The 18,695-nt window shown below is 48.7% G+C and overlaps 1 protein-coding gene across 5 annotated transcripts in view; it reads left to right on the top strand.

The window, feature by feature from the left end:
• The first annotated feature begins 4,063 nt into the window (after positions 1 to 4,063).
• Positions 4,064 to 18,695, top strand: part of JADE2 (jade family PHD finger 2) — a 183,564-nt gene continuing 168,932 nt past the window's right edge. For 4 of the 5 annotated variants that reach the window (XM_006116052.4, XM_006116053.4, XM_075900395.1 and 1 more), the window contains exon 1: positions 5,129 to 5,711. The gene's annotated coding sequence lies outside the window, so the exon portion shown is untranslated. Of the gene's footprint in view, positions 4,241 to 5,128; positions 5,712 to 18,695 lie in introns of those variants that run through there. The other variant, XM_014570002.3, reaches the window with a different exon arrangement.

Below are 18,695 nucleotides of genomic sequence, written 5' to 3' on the forward strand. Positions count from 1 at the left end.
AGTATTCTATAATTCTGTGATTCCCTTGACTTAATTTACAGTGCTTAGTGCCTCTGCAAATCATCTCCCAGATTCTCAAGTTTGGCACTAGAAAATGAGAAACACACAGTTAGGTATTGTCTGTGAAAAGATTTAAATGACTTGCTTAATATCATCCTGTAGTTCTGTAGTAGTAGCAGGGATAGAATACAGTTCTCCAGAGTGGCATTCAACTGTCTTAACTACGAGATCATTCCTTTCTCTTCCTTCCGTCTCCTGCTTCATTCACTACATACTTTCCAACTTCTGCTACAAATGAAGCAGGGTCCTATAGAAAACAGCCTTCTTTACAGCACAGCCCTGCTCCATCCCTAGAGCAGGTGCATCCTGTGCACAGAATAAGGCTGGGATGATGGAAAAATAGTGTTATCACATAATTTTAGACTGGACCATACTACATATGTACAATTGGAACAAATTGAGGTTGCACAGGCAAACTCCAGTCCCTGTCTCACCAGACTCCTTGAATATGTCAACTGCATTTTTCCCATCTCCACTAGCATTTGAATCAGATGGCTTCTTTCTCTACAATGCCTAGGTACCAGCAAGAAAGGGTTGATGAAAATACAAGAGAAACAGGCTCCTTCCTCTTAGTTCTAGTGCTTGGCTCAACACTAACCTGGGCAGCTGGAAACAGTCATTACAAGTGTAAGGAGGGCCTGAATCAATGCCTCCAATACAGTTCATGCTGGATTGGGAAAGAAATCCTGGGTGTGGTTAGGTAAATACTCTTCACTCAGGTTGCTTAGGCCTGCAAGATATTGTTAGAATGGTGTATTGCCCATTTTAACCAATTTGGCTGTTGTGGGGGTCACAATAAATGTTAACAATAAAATGCAGGAATTGTAAGATATGGCCACCAATGCTTGCAGTTATTGTGGGAATGCACAATGCAGAAAAGTCGACTGTTTTTAACTCAGAAGGAGAGATCCTGTCAGTGTAAATACACTTGGATGGACAGAGACTGCTCTTTCAGAGCCCTATAGATGAAGCTAGGGAGGGAGTCAGCAAGCTGCATGCTCTCCAGCCATGAGCTGTAAGACTGGTTCAACCTGTTTCTCCCCACTGTTCCAATGATAGAATTAAAGAAAGGCTCCATAAGGGGTCTTTTTTGTATGTAAATGTACTCCAGTGGATGCTAGAATCTCTTGTGGCTGGACTGTATTTTGGGCCAAGAGCTGAAATCACTGAGGGCTGAAATCACTAGGTTTGGCCCAGAGCCATATCCACCATAAACCAGCTGAAGATTCAGCCAGCAGGGCGGTGATGGTGAAGTGTGAGGAGTGGCCAGCGGAGTGGCAACAGAGAGGGGTGATGAATGGCCAGCAGAGCAGTGCCAGAGAGCAGTGAGCAGGTGGATGGCAAGTGACCAGCAGAGTGAGTGAGATGCCTTCTACTCCCCCTCCCCGCCCGCCCAACTCAGGAGGGGAGGTGAACTCTGCAGATGCACCTGTGAACTCTGGTCTGCCCTGACCAAGGGCAGCGACTGACAGGGGGGGGGGAACGGGACGGGACAGAGAAGGGTTTGGCATGTGAAGGGGACAGCTATATTGCTGGACTTGAGAGCCAGAGAGGAAAAGGACATTGCCCAGCCTACTTGAGCTGGGACGTTTACTTGTGGTTTTGGTTATGAACTCTGTTTGTGGTGTTTTCCTATGGACTTGGTCTGTGGTGTTTTCCTAAATTAATGCCACGTTACTTCCCACCCTTTTTATTAAAGGTTTCTTTTCTACACTCAGACTCTGTGCGTGTGAGTGGGGAAGCATTGCCTCCTACAGGTGCCCAGGGGTGTTGTGTGGGGGCTAGAGACCATTCTGTGTTGAATAGACGGAGAGGAACCCCTAGATATTGAACCTGGCCCTGGCTGCTGCTGGTGTACCTGGCAGAAGGGTTACATAAGGAAAGCTCTTCTGAGCCACCATTGCCCTAGGCTAGAGCATATTCAGTCACTGTGGCTTGGCCACATGATTAATTTGGTCAGTTGCAGTAAGAACTGTGAGGGCATGGTACATGCTCAGGAGGACAAAGTCTTAAGGAGACTTTAGCTGCTAAAATCAAAGAAGTCTCTACTGAGTATGTGCAAACTGCAATTTTGCAAGGTTTAAAATAAGGATGGATTTTCACAGGGATGGCAAAATCACATCCTAGACACAAAAGTTATCCCTGCCCCCACCAAATTTCAGTTCCCTGCTGCAAAGAATGGGGGCATTTCAAATAAAAGATCTCAAGGTATTTTTAATATGTGCAAAACAGTACATTACTATATTTGCTTAATTTTGTTCTTGGATATGCCTCAACTGAATTGGCTGAGCAAAATATATATATATATATATATATATATATATATATATATATATATATATATATATATATATATATATATATCACACTCAGCATGGAAAATTGCATTGCAAATGGTTAAAATTTGACAAAATTATAAGTAACTGAAACCAGGTTCTTATAACAGGAACCTTTTTAATGGGAGGTGCTGCCAGCTCCCACTCAATAAGGTAATAGGCAGTTTTAGGTCTAATCAGTTCAAAAGAATTCTTTCTAGCAGATGATGTTTGAAAGAAGAAAGTGGACTCTATTGTTAAATATACTACAGTATTCTCCAGGAATGGTGTCAACTACTGTTACTTACAACAGAGCTATTGTAGTGTTTTTTGACTGTTCCTGTGGAATACTGGAACATATTTGAATGCTAAGGTACATTTTATACCCTTGTAAAACTAATTCATTTAGTGAAACTTTTCAGTTTAAACTAGCGGTTCTTGAAGTGTGGTCCATGGACCACTAGTAGTCTGTGACCATCTTGCAGGTGGTCCATGGGCTTGGGGCTCACCCCCCTACAGCTGGGGAGCCTATGCTGGTGCTCCAGCCCTGAGCCCCCCTGCAAAGTTGGAGCGCCAGCGATATCTTCCCACTATAGGGAGGGGAGGGAGGCTGGCTGTCGGAATGGCAGTGCAGGAAGCCTCTCTCTGGAGGCTTTCCCCACTGCTCCCATTGGCCAGAATCATGGACAATGGGAGCAGCAGGGGATGGTAACTGGGAGTGGTGGGAGGCACTGAGGCAGGTAAGCACCCCCATCCCCTTCATCCCCAGACCCTGCACCCCCATCACCCTCACACATGCCTTCCCACTGAGACCCTCCACCCGCAGCCTGTTCCAGCACTCTCGCTTCCACCCAGACCTCCCGCCCCCTTCCTGCTCCTGCCAGACCCTCCCTCCCCCAGCACCCTCCTGCACTTTCCCTTCCACCCAGATCCCCCAACCTGCTCCTGCCATCAACCTCCTTCCTGGCCAGATCCTGCCTCTCCCCAGCACCCTCCTGCACTTTCCTTTCCGCCCAGACCCCCCAACCTGCTCCTGCATCAACCTCCCTCCTGACCAGATCCTCCCCCCCTCTTGCGCTTTCCTTTCCACCCAGACCCTTCAACCTGCTCCTGCATCCAATATCCTTCCTGGCCAGACCTCCCCCCTCCAGCTCACTCCTGCACCCTCCTCCCAGTTAGACCTCCCCCCCATCCCTTCCTGCATCCATTTTGTCATCATGGGTGGTTGGCAGGTGGTCCACAGAAAAGTCTGCATTGAGCAGGATGGACCATGGACCAAAAAGTTTGAGAACCACTGGTTTAAACCCATATTTTAATACGCTTTTTTGAAAAACAGCCAATTTTAATTTTCATCCTTCCCTTTTGGAATAGTAAAGCATCTGTAAATTACTTGACAGGATCTGTGAGCAGTCACAGACAAGATGGAATAATGAGGGAGCAGCTACTGTATATGAGAAAACCTAAGCAAACTGCAGTGTTTATTTTGAAGACGTCTCCATTAGAGGGGGGAAAAAAAAACAGCACAAACTGCCTTAAACAACCAGACTGTTTAGGAAGGTTGGGCACCACCTCCCCCCACTTCCTCCCCTCCACCCAAGATTCCTCACTGCATAGAAATAACTGTTCTTCCCACCGAGTAGGTGTCTAGTTCAAGCAGCCAGTGGTGGGTGTGGCCAGCTAGATACTGGCGCTAGGTCCTGCTGCTGCCACCGCCACAGAAAATACAGAGGCAAAGCTGAAGCAATAGCAACAGCCCCTTCGAGAAATCAGTAACCGATTGAAGCACATTGTTTGTGGCTGACAAGGTCAAAGGGAGAACAACCCTGGAGAGCCGCCCGCCCTCCTTCCCTGGAAAACTGTGCAAAGTTTGTGGTGTTTTTAACCCTTTCTGTTTTTGCGGGTGGGGGCGGAGGGTTTGGGGGAAACAGCCCCAAGAAACCAGCCCGAACAGATCCTAGCACCACAATGTTTTATTTTCAAATCCCTCCTCTCCGTTGGCTTTGCTAACCGCCCCCTCCCACCCCGCCTTCGCAGCCTGTAACGGCCCCTCCCCCGCCCCCTTCTCCAGAAGTGATCAAAATAACAAGGGGGTGCAACCCCGTGTGCTAAGGCGGTGGGGTCTCAAATACCCTCATCGCCACCCTCCCAGCTACCCAGCGAAGTTTGTTTGTCAAGAGGAATAACCCTCGGTTGCATTTTTATCCTGATCTTGCCACCCTCCCCCTTCCCCACCCAGCTTGCACTTTCAGGCACTTCTGGGCCATGCACGCCCCCTTTTGCCCCTCCCGCGGGTCTCCTGCAGGATTTTGGGGGGTCCCTCTTTCTGCCTTGCCCAGGCTCTTGTTATTTGCAAGAAACGTCCTTTTGACGCAGGAGAAATGGCAAATTTTAAGTACGTCATTAATATGGCGCCAAAAGATTTTTTTTAAGTATAAGCTTATTTTTTAAGGTTGCAGCAGCAGCCCAGTGTACGCCTGTGCACAGAGCGCGGCGGAGACAGGGGGAGCGAAGCACAGGGGGGGAGAGGAGGTAAAGTGTGTGCGCTCCACGGGGTGAGTGTGCACTGCTGCGGGCGAGTGTGCTGTGTGCGTGTGCGAGGCTGGGGATCATTGCGAAAGCGACCTGATCAGACTTGTACAGCGTGTGCGTGTGTGAGCAACGCGACCCCGCTACAGCTGCTAGTCTCTATCCAGGGCAGAAGAGATGGGGACCCAACGCATCGGGGGGAGGTGAACAGCGGGGGGAGGGGGGGCTGGGTGGGGGGGGGAAAGGCACCACATGCACAAACACAATCAGAGATGGGACCCGTGTCGGCTGCACCTGGACCTGCTGCTGCTCAGGAAGAAACAACAAACAAGAAAAAGAGAAATTGAAGACAGAATTGGGGGGGAGGGAGTAAAATAAGCCTTCTTGAACCTCCTCCTAATTTAAAAAGTCACTTCTCCGGCCCTCCTCTCTGCCTCCCCCCAAAATAAAAGGGCAGCAGCAGAATTTGTTGTGGTTGCAAAGAGATCCTAAGGAAGTCTGGGTTAAAAAAGAAACAGAAACACGCACATAGGGCTCGCTGGATCGTGCACAGAGCGGCCATCTCGGCTGGAAGCAATTCTTTGGGGTTTGCATCCATGGAGTTACTTTGTATCCACTCCTAAGAGGAGGGTGTCATCTTCGGATCCCGCAGGGGGGTTATTCCCCCCGCCCCAGCAATGATACCAGATTGATCGTGCAAAGGGGGTTTCCTGGTCGTTTCAGTCGCTGGAGCATCCCCCCGCCCCTTCCACACTCCTCTTTTGTAACCTGAGGGACAGACTCAACTCTTTGGACCCTCTCCCGGCAAAGGTAAAGGATGAAGGACGATTGCATTTTAGATTGCTTTAATTTGCAGCTGATCTTTATTTTGCATCTCTCCAGCTCTTTCCCCCCGCCCCTCATTTCGCTGGGCTGACTGCTAGGAGGGAAGGTGGCGGTGGGAAGAAATGTGCAGCATTTTACCCAGCTAAATTGCGCATGTTGGCCACTCATGTTTTAAAGAGTAAAGGGGGAAGCAGCAGGAATGTAAACAAGAACTTTTAAAGGGTCGGCGCAAAAGGTTTTTATTTTTTTTCCAAATTAATGACTGCGGCAGATCTCACCCCAAACCACCTCTGGGTTGGGGAGCGGGGGAGCACCACAGTTTATTTTTGCAGCGGGCAAAGCAGTCGGGCACCAGGGTGCAAAGGGATCCGGACGGTTTGGTTGGGGGTGGGGGGAGTGTGCGCGAAGGGAAAAAAAGGGGGGGGGGAGGCTGTGAAAGGTGCCACCGCCACGGAGAGACACGAGTTTCATTTTGTTGATACGCAGCACGTTTGGGAGCCTTGCAATTCTTGGAGCTGGTGCACATGATCTGCTCCTCTCACGTGCTGGGGCTGCCAGGTCCCTGCCAAACCCTGCACGGACCCAAACAATGCGCGGGGGGGTGGGTGTGGAGAGGCAGGCTGCTCTGCCCCCACTGGGGAGGGGGGACGACATTGGATCCCGGGGTGCGCTCTCTGGGCGCCCCGGGGTTGCAGCCCTGCCGTAGCGAGCGGGTGGGGGAGGGCCCGCGGGCGAGGGACGCACGCTGCTGCTGGGGGCACGGGGAGGTTTGGGAATGGAAATGTACAGGCAGCGGGCGGCCGCGGCAGTCCGGCTGCGCGTTGGGGACAGGACTGTAGGGGGCATGGCTGTTGTTTACCTTCTCAAACTCTCACGGTTCCCGGCGGGCTCCTCTGGGGGCGTCTCATCCTCTCCTCCATCTCTGCCTGCCCACCCCCTCGCTCATCCCTCCTGCCTTCCCGCTCCCGTGCATTCCCTCGCGCCCCTCCTGCAGCCTGTTCCTGCTCTCGCTGCACGCCGGGCGTTCTCATCCCCGCTTCTCGCCTGGCAGCTCTTCTGCTGCCTGCCTGCCCTCGCTTGCCTCTCTGGCTGGGATCTCAGCCATTCTCGTGCCTTTTCGCCCGTGCCCCATCTTCCTCAGGCCCCTTGCCTGCGGCTCTCTCTCGCTGGCTCGAATCCCCCCTTCCCCTTCTCTCTCCTGCCCCCTTCACCCCTACCTGTCTCTCACGGCCCCTCTCCTGGCAGGTGCCCTTCTCTCACGCTCAGCCCCTTGCCAACAGCCCCCGCTGTTTGTTTTCTGCAAGGATCACGTCTTTCTTTCAGGGGATGCATTCAGCAGCATTTGAGGAAATCTCTTTAAGCTAGGATGGGAACAAGAAGTCCTGACATTGAGCAAGGGATATCCCCTCTGCTCTCTCCCTTTGCTGCGGGAGAGACGTAGACATCCTCCAAAATGTCCTCAGATGGGCGGGGGAGAGGGGGTGTTTAGACCTGAGCGCCTTAATACATCCCTTCCCCTCCTGCTCTAACACAACCACCCTGCCCCCACCCTTCTCTGTCGCACTATCTCAGTCTCATCTTCACTCTTCCATGGTCCAATCCTTTCTATGTTCCCTCTGGCTGGCTCTGATTCCCACACCCAGTTTCTTCTCAGGGATGCACCCCATGTCTCTAGCGTTCTTCACTGCTACCCACAGTTTCCCACTGGCCTCCTGGTGCCCACACTTTCTGTCCCTGCCAGCATCTCACTGGCCCCCTGGTGTTTACCTGCTTTCATTCTTTCACTGATCTCCTATCTTCCTCTTTCTATTTCACTGGTTTGTCTACGCCCCCATCTGTTTCAGGCTTATTTTTCCGACTTGTTCTCCTCTTTCCCTTCCTCTAGGGGGAAGCAAAACGCATCCGAGATAGCCTCTTCTGCAATGTTTATTTTGCAAAGCAAGTACCCTGGTTCCTTGTATCACATGTGCTCATAGCTTACAGAAATAGGCATGAGCTCAAGAAGGTTTATTTCCCTCTTGAATAACCAAAGTGCTAGGGATCTCGCCAGTGTCTCTGGGGAATCATTTAATGATCAGCATTAGCCTCCTACTTGCACAATCTTGACCATATATTTTACAAATTGATGCATCTCTTTGGTGGAGCAACTAATGGAATTTTAATTTTAGGAAGTGGGTTTACATTTAATTTGGAGCTAATTGCCTTTTCAAATGACAGTGAATCCATCTGTCAACTCCCCTCTTTGAAAGGTGCTATCAGAGTGAAAAAGTGTGGGTAGTTGAGAGCTGCTTCTGCAGGGTGCAAAAGCTACTGAATTTTCAAGCTCAGCTGTAGTTGTGGAAGTCCCCTGTGACTCTTAAGTCCCATTATAATCTTTTGAACAGCCAGTACAAATCTCAAACTACCTAGCAGGATGCTCTTTCCAAATACCAAATCAATTTGTTTCCCCTTACCACCAACTATCATTACAAAGAATGAACTTGCTATTTTAAATCTGGATCCTTCTTACCAATGAGATATTTGGAAATGAGGATTTGGCGCTAAATATCATATGGAGCTCAACCTTTCTCTTAGTGTAAAGAACCTTGGTCTTAGGAACTGTGTTTGATCTTTAAGCATTTATTAGCCATTGAGGTTAAAGTAATTGAGCTAGAAGTGAAAATAATTTGCGAAAAGGTTACAATCATTGTTCGGTAGGAAAGTTCAGGTGGTTTTCTGCAAATTGAGGTTATGTCCAAAATCTGGAGGGTGTAACTGAGTTAAGGATTGTGGGCATGGAAGTGGAATTTAATACAATCCTGATTCTGCTAATAGAGCATTTGGCCCCAAAGTGTCTGAAAGTTGCCTGATGTGTTCCTCAAACTACCAGTTTAGCAAGGACTTGTCCCGTGGGATTTTGTGCATGTTCTGCAAGGTTCTGAGTGCCCTTAACTCCCCTGGACTTCAGTTTTAGTCGAGGGTGCTTAGCAACATATAGGACAGATCCATGATTCTGTGCATATCATCTGGTGCCTATAGGGCCTGAGTTACCTCTCTGATGTCCCTGATGTGTTTAGATATGTGGCAAGAGTTGGCTCATGAGAGGATGAAAATAAAAGTCAGAAAAGGAAAGTAAAATCATAAATATTAGTAAAGAAAAAATCCCCTTCTCGATATGGAAAAAAATGCAAAGCAGAGGAAGTAAGCGGGAGTTGTTTTGTTTTAAATTTAAATGAGATTAAAATTTGCTGCCACAAACTTGCTTAGTGTAGAGAACAAGGACACTTGTCTCTTCCTGAGACACTTTAGATGCCCTTTGCTCTAACACTGAAACTGACTGCAACCCACACAGAAATAAATGGGTCAAATTCACCGCTCCGGATGCAGGGGGGAGCTGTATGACACCACCTATGCCTGTGGGGATGCTGCTGTAGAGGGTGCGTTCATCCCCAAAAAAGGGCAGCATTAAACTCCAACTGAGGCATCTCATTTGAAGTCTGCTCAGGGGAGCCAGCAAGCCAAGACCCATCCTGTTTCAGGCTGTCTACACACACTTTTGCAACTGTGCTAGCTCCAGGCTGCCCATCAAAGCAGGGGTTGTGGGTGGTTTGCAATGCAGAGGGCAGAGGTGGGAAGGCTGTGCAGGAGGGCACCAGAGGGCAATGTTTTTTTCTATAATTAACAATGCACAGTGTTTTTGCTGCAGAGAGAGTAAACCAGAAGGCAGCACATGGGGGACTGATCCTAACTTAAAAATAAGTAATGAACCACAGCTGTCTTTTAAATAGATGCAGTGAAGTGCTGAAATAATAGCAGGGATAATCAGTGGAACAGATTTATGGCACCCCTGGTTCTTAACTTCCCTTTTCCTTCCACGGGCCAGTCCTCCCTGCAGTCATATCCCGCAGACCCTGTCTGTCTCCATCTTGTTCCTGAGCACCCAGCTAGCCAAGATCCTGATCTCTCCCTTCCTCTTCCTCCTTCTCTCCCAACACTCTCTAACATTAAAGGAAGAGTCCCCCTCTGCTTTTCTGTCCCTTAATCCAAGCCTTCCCTTTCCTCTCTCCCAGGAATAATCTCCAGCAGTCTCAAGTCTTTGCTTGCCTGCCCTGACTCCTTTCCTGCACCCAGGGGCAGATGAGGATTTTGCGGGGCCCAGGGCAGCACAATTTCGCGGGGCCCCCCTTTGACACGGCACATGCGCTGGGCTCGGGGCGGCCGTCCCGCTCACCCTGCCCTATATCCGCCACTGCCTGCACCTCCTAGCTGCCTCCTCAGCCAGACTTTACCACCAGGATCTAAAAAGCAGGAGATTGACCATGATCTGCTTGGGTACCAAGACATTCTCAGTTCTCTGGACTGTAAGATTCCTTGGGTTTCAAGGTCAGGGTGCCCCCTAGGGTGGCAACCAGGGAATTGGTGCTCATGCCTGGTGGGTTGATCAGGCATCATGGTTCACATCCAGGTCACTGTGCAAGTGGTAGCTCATGCTTCCTGAGTGGGGCTTAAGCAAACTGTGGCTTAGGCTTCCTGCGTAAGAACCAAACAGATAAATAGCCAATGGCTCATGCAGTCCTGAATGCCGGATTAGTGGTAGGGGGACCTGGGCCTGCCCTACTCTGCCAGATCCCAGCCCAGAGCCCTAGGAGCAGTGAGTAGCCCTGCCGCAGACTAGCCAGGGAAGCGTGAGATTGCTGCCTTGTCTCTTGGTGGCACAGTGGAGTCAACATCTCACTTCCCTGGGCTACTTCCTACTGGCAGGTGGTGGGACTGCTCCCAGGCTGCTGGGCCCTGGTTCCTCTTCTCCAAGTTGAGTGCCTTGCTCTCTGCTTCCTCTCCAGGTCTCCGTCTCCCAGGGGAACGGGTGGCCTTCTCTCAGACCAGTTGAGGGGGACCATCATCTGCCATAACTGTTCGAGGGCTCTGCTGGCACTTCAGTACCCTGGGAAGGACATCATGCTCCTTTTCTGGGCCAGAGTTGAAAGATCTGGCCTTATACTTTCTGCTCTCTTCTACATCCTGAGAGGGGGTGATGGAGCTGGGTCAGCAGTAGGGATGTTAGAATGCATTTACATTGGGAGGGGGAAGGAGGGAGGTGGCTCCCTGGGAGCCAGTGCCTGCAGGGAGCCTGCTTAAAATCCGGCTCCCTGCAAGCACCGACTCCTGCCTGCCCCCACCACCCCTCCTCCGGCTGCTGCCTCTGATAAAGTGGCAGGAGTGCAGGGAGGGGAAGGAGGAGGGGGCTGTGTGTAACGGTGAAGGTTAACCGATGAGCCCATTTACGCGATTACACTATCACATCCCTAGTCAATGGAGCTTCCAAATTGGATTAACTCCCTTTGGGTATGTCTACACTACCCCGCTAGTTCGAACTAGCGGGGTAATGTAGGCATACCGCACTTGCAAATGAAGCCCGGGATTTGAATTTCCCGGGCTTCATTTGCATAAGCCGGGCGCCGCCATTTTTAAATCCCGGCTAGTTCGAACCCCGTGCCGTGCGGCTACACGCGGCACGGAGTAGCTAGTTCGGATTAGGCTTCTAATCCGAACTAGCTGTACTCTTCGTGGAATGAGGGGTACAGCTAGTTCGGATTAGGAAGCCTAATCCGAAGTAGCTACTCCGTGCCGCGTGTAGCCGCGCGGCACGGGGTTCGAACAAGCCGGGATTTAAAAATGGCGGCGCCCGGCTTATGCAAATGAAGCCCGGGAAATTCAAATCCCGGGCTTCATTTGCAAGTGCGGTATGCCTGTATTACCCCGCTAGTTCGAATTAGGAGGGTAGTGTAGACATACCCTACAAGACAGAACCTAGATGATTTACCATCAGAAATAGTGAATTGTGGGGGAGGAATTGGAACCAGTGTGTGTATTTTCTTGTCAGGCTTTAATAATGTTCTGTAGAGGTTTGTTAACCATGTGAAGCTAATTCAGGCCTGGTGCAAGTGGGAAGCAGTGCAACATCCAGTAAAACTTTGGGAGCTGCACTTGGTCATGACTAGGGCTGTTAAATTTAGATTAATTGACTAATCGAATAGTCAATGCAATTTGATAAGGGTGCCTCCGCCTTTGAAGTGTAGCAACAGCCCCAGGGCCTCCATGCGGCGCTGCTGCTTTGAAATGCTGCGGAGAGCCTGACGCCGGGCTTCCTGCGGCATTTCAAAGCAGCAGTGCCGCATGGAGCCCAGGGTACTCCCCAGCTGACCCCGGGTTCCATGCAGCTATGTCACTTTGAACCATCCCCTCATCCCCCCCCCTTGCTACCTCTTTCTGATAGAGGCATCAGGGGGAAGCGACTAGTTGACTAGTGTGTCGACTATCAGATAAGCATTTGCTTATTGGGTAGTCAACTAGTTGTTCACATCCCTAGTCATGTCAGGACTGAATTTGACCTGTGGCCTTTTTGGACAGCAACGCTGCCCTTTAACTGAAAAGTTTGTTCTCTTGTTATCATAAAACAATCTGATACAGCAAATGCAAAAGCCCCATTGGAGTTCTTGAGAGTTTTGTCTGAATAATGACAGAGATCTGTAGAATTTGGCTCCAGAAGTGCAAAGATGAAATTTATATCACAGTCCAAGGAAGATGAATGACCCTGTGAAAGTATAACATCTAAAATCTCTCCCTCCTCTTCTGTGTTTGTTATATCTGTCTAATTCCCTATCAGACATACCTCAAAGCAAAGCAAATACAGGCAGTCCCCAGGTTACGTACAAGATAGGGACTGTAGGTTTGTTCTTAAGTTGAATCTGTATGTAAGTCAGAACTGGCATCCAGATTCAGCCGCTGCTGAAACTGACCAGCGGCTGACTACAGGAAGCCCGAGGCAGAGTTGCTCTGCCCCGGGCTTCCTGGAATCAGCCACTGATCAGTTTCAACAGGCTGAATCTGGACGCCAGTTCTTACATACAGATTCAACTTAAAAACCCCAGGCGTCCCCAAGTCAGCTGCTGCTGAAACTGATCAGCGGCTGATTCCAGGAAGCCGGGGCAGAGCAACTCTGCCTTGGGCTTCCTGTAGTCAGCGCTGGTCAGTTTCAGCAGCGGCTGACTTGGGGACGCCTGGGGCAGAGCAGCTTGGGTGCTGCTGGGTTGCTCCAGTAGCGCCACTCCTCGGCGCTACTGGACCAACCCAGCAGCACCCCAGCTGCTCTGCCCCAGGCATCCTGATTCAGCCGCTGCTGAAACTGACCAGCAGTGGCTGAATCAGGACGCCTGGGGCAGAGCAGCTGGGGTGCTTCTGGGTTGGTCCAGTAGCGCCCAGAGCGGGCTGTGGGACCAACCGGCAGTGCCCCAGCTGCTGTACCACAGGCGTCTGGAGCAAAGCCGCGGAGCACGGGGGCAGCGGGACAGCCCAGACGCGCCGGGGCTGTCCTGCTGCCTGCGTGCTCCGCGGCTTTGCTTCCCGTCTCCCTGGTCTGCTGGTCTCCAGCAGACCAGGGAGACGGGGAGCAAAGCCGCAGAACACACCAGCAGCGGGACAGCCCCGGCGCGTCTGGGCTGCCCGCATGCTCCGCCGCTTTGCTCCCCGTCTCCCTGGTCTGCTGGAGACCAGCAGACCAGGGAGACGGGGAGCAAAGCCTCTGAGGACGCCGGCAGCGGGACAGCCGTGGCGCGTCTGGGCTGTCCGCTGCCCACGTGCTCCCCGGTTTTGCTCCCCGTCTCCCTGGTCTGGGGAGACATGGAGCAAAGCCGCGGAGCACGCGGGCAGCGGACAGCCCAGACGCGCCGCGGCTGTCCCGCTGCCGGCGTCCTCAGAGGCTTTGCTTTCCGTCTCCCTGGTCTGCTGGTCTCCAGCATACCAGGGAGACGGGCAGCAAATCCCGTTCGTAACTGCGGATCCGACATTAGTCGGATCTGCGTAACTCGGGGACTGCCTGTAGTTAATACTGAAGGGAAAACATTCCCCTTTCATTTAAGTCACAAAAATGGAAGTAACTGGGGTTGTTATAGGAAAGTTATAGATTTGGAATAAAGTTTCACAAGTTGCCACCGGGGCCACTGATTTCTATTTGTATTTCTGTTTCTTTATGTTAGTGTCAAACATGGAATTGGTTTCTCATAGCTCCCACTGCAATTTAGCAAGAAAACATAGAATTCAGTGTCTTTTTCACCACTAAATAAGACATCATTAGAGAGGGAAAGCTATGAGCACAAATAAGGTGTTAGGATAAGCATATACCCTTAGTCCCTAAAAAACCAAAACCAAAACCAAAACAAAAAAAATCCCAAAACAAGCCACAAATATATGATAATCAAATAATTTTTATTGGAATTTCCTCTCCAGAGAATGTATTTAGATCCATTAGAGTTTAATAAAAGGGGTCTACTCGTGTCAAGTCAGTATAGGAATTTGTGAATATAGTTTGCTGTATTATTCTGTCTTTCATGTTAAAAAATACCTCTATGGGACAGACCTTTGCAGTCAAAATTATATTAGCATCTTATTTTGTTTGTGCTCCTTAGTGACCTGCTGTAGACGTGATCTTAATAATTGGCTGCTTGGAATGCACTTTTGAGAAAGTAACTGGAGCATTGTTAGACCATGGTCTTGTGCCTAAGTATGAACTGTAAAGCTGAAATCAGAGGGGATGGGATGTCAGGCAGATTTTTGTGCTGTGGCCCCCATGTTCTGAAACATGTGAAGTCTTCTGCTACACTGCTTCATCTACCATATCCCAGAATGCTTTATTCTAGCAAATACCAAATGTTTCATTGCAACCCCAGGTACTTGTGTTGCCACAGTGTGATGGTGTACTTTGGAGACTAGATGCATGGGGATGCTCCAGACCAGAACCTCTTCCCAGGAATTTCTGATGAGCTAAGATGTGCCAGTAGATTTCCCAGAGCATGTGACAGGTGAAGGGATAGTCAAAAAGTATTTCATTTCTGAATGTCCACCAAAGCCTGGGTCAGAGCTAGACTGAGCTTTTAGGAGTATCCAGGGGTATGGCAAGGCTCATAACTACACCACCTGAGATGGACTATTGCTCAGAACTATCTCTGTAAAGCAGGGTTCCTCTGAGCTCCTCATTTGTGGTGGAGGAGGAGTAGATGCAGCATATACTTCCCCCCGCCAAACCTCCACCTCATAGAGAGGGCAGAGCCATGGCTCCTGGAAACTCCCTTCCACATCCTTGCCCACTCCATGCAGGGGGAGTAGTGGGTATTTAGCCTTGTTCCCTCTTCCCACCTCCGCCTATGTGGACCCAGTCTTCAGGGAGTTCCTCTGAGGGTATTCAAGGCAAGTCATGGCACTGCTATCCCCTTACTTCTTAAATATGTAGACCCGTGGCACAATGTAGCCTAGGGGTGGGGAACCTTTTTTGGGTCGGAGGCCACTGACCCACAGAAAAATCAATTGGGGGCCACAAACATGGCCCCTGACTGAAAAGGAGAAAGACGCTCCCCACATTCCCCTCACACACCAGATCTTGGGGGGGAGGGGGGGAAGCTAGTAGATTTTGTGTGCTCCGGCCCTGTGATGGGGTGGGGACTGGAGCACCAGCATGGGCTCCCCAATGCTGGAGAGGGAGCCCTGAGCCTCAGGGGCCAGATCCAGCAAGCTGGGGGCCAGATCTGACTCCTGGGCATGAGGTTCCCCGACCCTGATGTAACCCTTCATTTTCAGTTTAGTTTTGTTGTAGGTCCCAGGGTTAATGTGTCTCAGTCTGACCATTTTAATTGACTTTAGGCTAAAGGGGACTGCCATGTTTATTCATTTAGCACTTATGAACATTTCCCAGCCTGAACCCTGACAATGCTGTACAGGTGACAGTTTCACTTTTTTATGTAGTCCATGCACAAGCAGTTTTACTTTTAGGTGTTCAGGCACCACGGCAGTGTTTTAGTGTTAGAGTTGCAACCACTTCTGGGGGATGTTCATTTGTGTGTAAAAAAACCCCACATCTTTTCTATTTGAATTTTTAAACAAGCATACATAAAAGCCTTTCTAATGGCCTTTGCTTATGTAAAACCTAAGTTCGTGGCAAAATTTGACCTGGCAGTGACCTTTTAAGAGCATTATTTTTTTCTATTTGTTTCTGACTTTGAAAAAGATGCTCTATGCTCCATTAAAGGTGAAATGAAATTAAAACATGAATCACAATTATTATTTAAAGTGTCACGTGTGTGTGGATTTCAAAAATTACTGAGTATGTTTTCAAACCAAGCTGGTTGTGAAAACTTACTTCACATCCCAGGCAAGGCTTGCATCCAGGCTGTTACAGTTCTATTTTCTGTGCTAGAGATGATGACATAATTAAAGAAATGTAAGGAATTTCGCTCCCTGAATTATTACGTAGTATGCCTGAAGGGAGGGTTTAGTAATCTAATCAGCAGGATGAAGTTACTTAGACTCCCTGGAATCACATGTTCAAATTCTGGTAGAGTTGACTCAGCTATTTATTCCTTCAAGACTAATGAATTGAATTCCATGTACTTCACTGCGTAGGGGCTCTCAGACAAGACATTTGAAGCAGCTTTCTTTCTGTTCTGCATAGAAATTAAAAACCCTGCAACATGTTTCCTAAGAGCTGTGACTAGTCCAGTGCCCTTGGCTAAACTTCATCTTCCTTCGCTTGTGCCATACTTCATCCGCTCCCAGATCTGGAGGCATTTCAATAGTGGTATATGTTTACATGACCAGATTCTGCTCAAATTAATGGAATTAATCCAGATTTATGGCAGAATTCTGTATAGCAGAATTTGTGTTAGAAGGTGCGATCCTGGTTCCACTGAAGTCAGTGGCAAAACAATTGACTTATGTAGAGCCAGGAATTTACCTATGCTGTGTAAATCATTTTGGAATGAAAGATGCTGTGTAAATGTAAAATGGTATTATATACTGATCCTGTAATCTTTCTGTATTTAGAATTCACATGAATTTTGATGGGGGAGATGTGTTTGGAATATCTGCATTATTGCCTTATCAGATTAATGTTTTCCCTTCTATAATGGCTTCCATCCAAGGATCTCAAAGCATTTTATGAACACAAATTAAATTTACCCTCCTTTCTCCTGGGGACAGGGGAATCTGAGCCTTATTTACAGGTGAGGAAAATGAGTTACAGAGAAGTTGAGTGACTTGTCTTATGTCACTCAGAAAATCTATAGTACAGTTGGGAATAGGACTGAGGGGCCAAATTTAGTCAGGGTGAAATCAGTGGAGTTTTCAACAGAGTATGCCAGAGAAGAAATTAGTCCTAGTTACCTGATTCCTAGACCTGTGCCTTGACCACATAACCATCCTTCTTTCCTTGGTCAAGGCCTCAGCAGTCAATGATACCATCATGTCTTCCAGGAGAACCTTAGGTGGTTGACACATGCCTTGGTGCTCTACTGGAAATTCCATTGGGTGCTACTAGAATGCTCTGGTTGTCATGGCTTTCTGTTTCATTCTGCTAGCTTATATTTCTTTCAGCTGTATGTAGAATAGCCGTAGGTGTCGGTCAATCAAAAGCCCAATCATTGCACTCCCAAAATCCTGTGTACCAATGAGGACCAATAGGAACCAGTTGAAAAATGTCCAACTGGAATTTCCACTAAGGATAAGAAAACTGCTGTTAAATAACTCTTCAATATCTTTTCCCCCAAGCAAAATCCAATGGCTAGTAAGCACAAGACTGGTTTAATAACATCTGTTTCCTCTTGAATCACTCCAAGTATTGATATTGCCATATTCTCAAGGAACATTTTTAATCATGTTATGACAGAGCAATGTTTTGCCACAACACTGATAGTTAAATGTTTATGTTACTTTGTAGTATTATCCCTTATAATGGTGTGATAAAACATTGCACGCATACTGAGAAATAAAGACATTGATAGGATTTTATATGTTTACTTATTTGTGGATATACTCCAAGGGAAAATGGCCTGCTATGGTCTGCTGTCAAGTGTGGGTTGTTGCTAATAGCTACTCTCATTAAACCATACACACAAAATACATACTAAAGTTTTTATTCTGTTTTTCCTCCTAAGATTTTAGGAAGAAAGGAGGGGGGATGCATTTTAAGTCCTCCTTAGCCTTCTTAGAAAAAATAAATTATTGGGAGGGTTGCCATGACTGTGTGTGTGTGTGTAATATCTGCTCACATTCCATAATAAAATATCTTAGTTTAGTCAATAAGGGTATGTCTACACTACCCCGCTAGTTCGAACTAGCAGGGGTAATGTAGTCATCCACGCTTGCAAATGAAGCCCGGGATTTGAATTTCCCGGGCTTCATTTGCATGAAGCCGGCCGGCGCCATTTTTAAATGCCGGCTAGTTCCACGAGGCGTACAGCTAGTTCGGATTAGAAGCCTAATCCAAACTAGCTACTCGGTGCCGCGTGTAGTCGCGCGGCATGGGGTTCGAACTAGCCGGCATTTAAAAATGGCGCCGGCCGGCTTCATGCAAATGAAGCCCGGGAAATTCAAATCCCGGGCTTCATTTGCAAGTGCGGATGATTATATTACCCCCACTAGTTCGAACTAGCGGGGTAGTGTAGACATACCCTAAGACTTACCACTTTTCTTCTGTAGCTCTAAAAGTTCTGCCCAGAGGAGGGGCAGTACCATTTTCCACATTTTATAGATTGGGAAACTGAGTCACTTAAAAAAAAAGTCTCTTAATCTGGATGGTTCAGTTTTTGTGGGTCCAATATTACACTCCCAGGATCTGATTGTTGGGGCTTTTGAACACTCACAGCTCCCACTGACTTCAGTCAATTCTGTGACTTCTCGAAGGTCACAAAGCAAGTCAGCTGCAGATGAGGGAATATCTAGGGGGCTGATGGCACCCAGAGATTGGATTGCTGAACTGGGCAGTACAGGAGGCCATCCCTTCAAATGTTTGGGGAAATTGCAGTTAGTGCAGGATTTGGCAGCTCAGCTGAGTGCCCAGTTCTGCCCCATCCCCCACAAACAGGTAGGTGAAGAGGGGCAGGAGGGTGGGGCATTGTTTTTCAGACAGACGCCACATTACCCCATGATCTACTCCTACTTCCATTT

Source organism: Pelodiscus sinensis, chromosome 17, assembly GCF_049634645.1.
Source record: "Pelodiscus sinensis isolate JC-2024 chromosome 17, ASM4963464v1, whole genome shotgun sequence".
Classification (NCBI taxonomy): Eukaryota; Metazoa; Chordata; order Testudines; family Trionychidae; genus Pelodiscus; species Pelodiscus sinensis.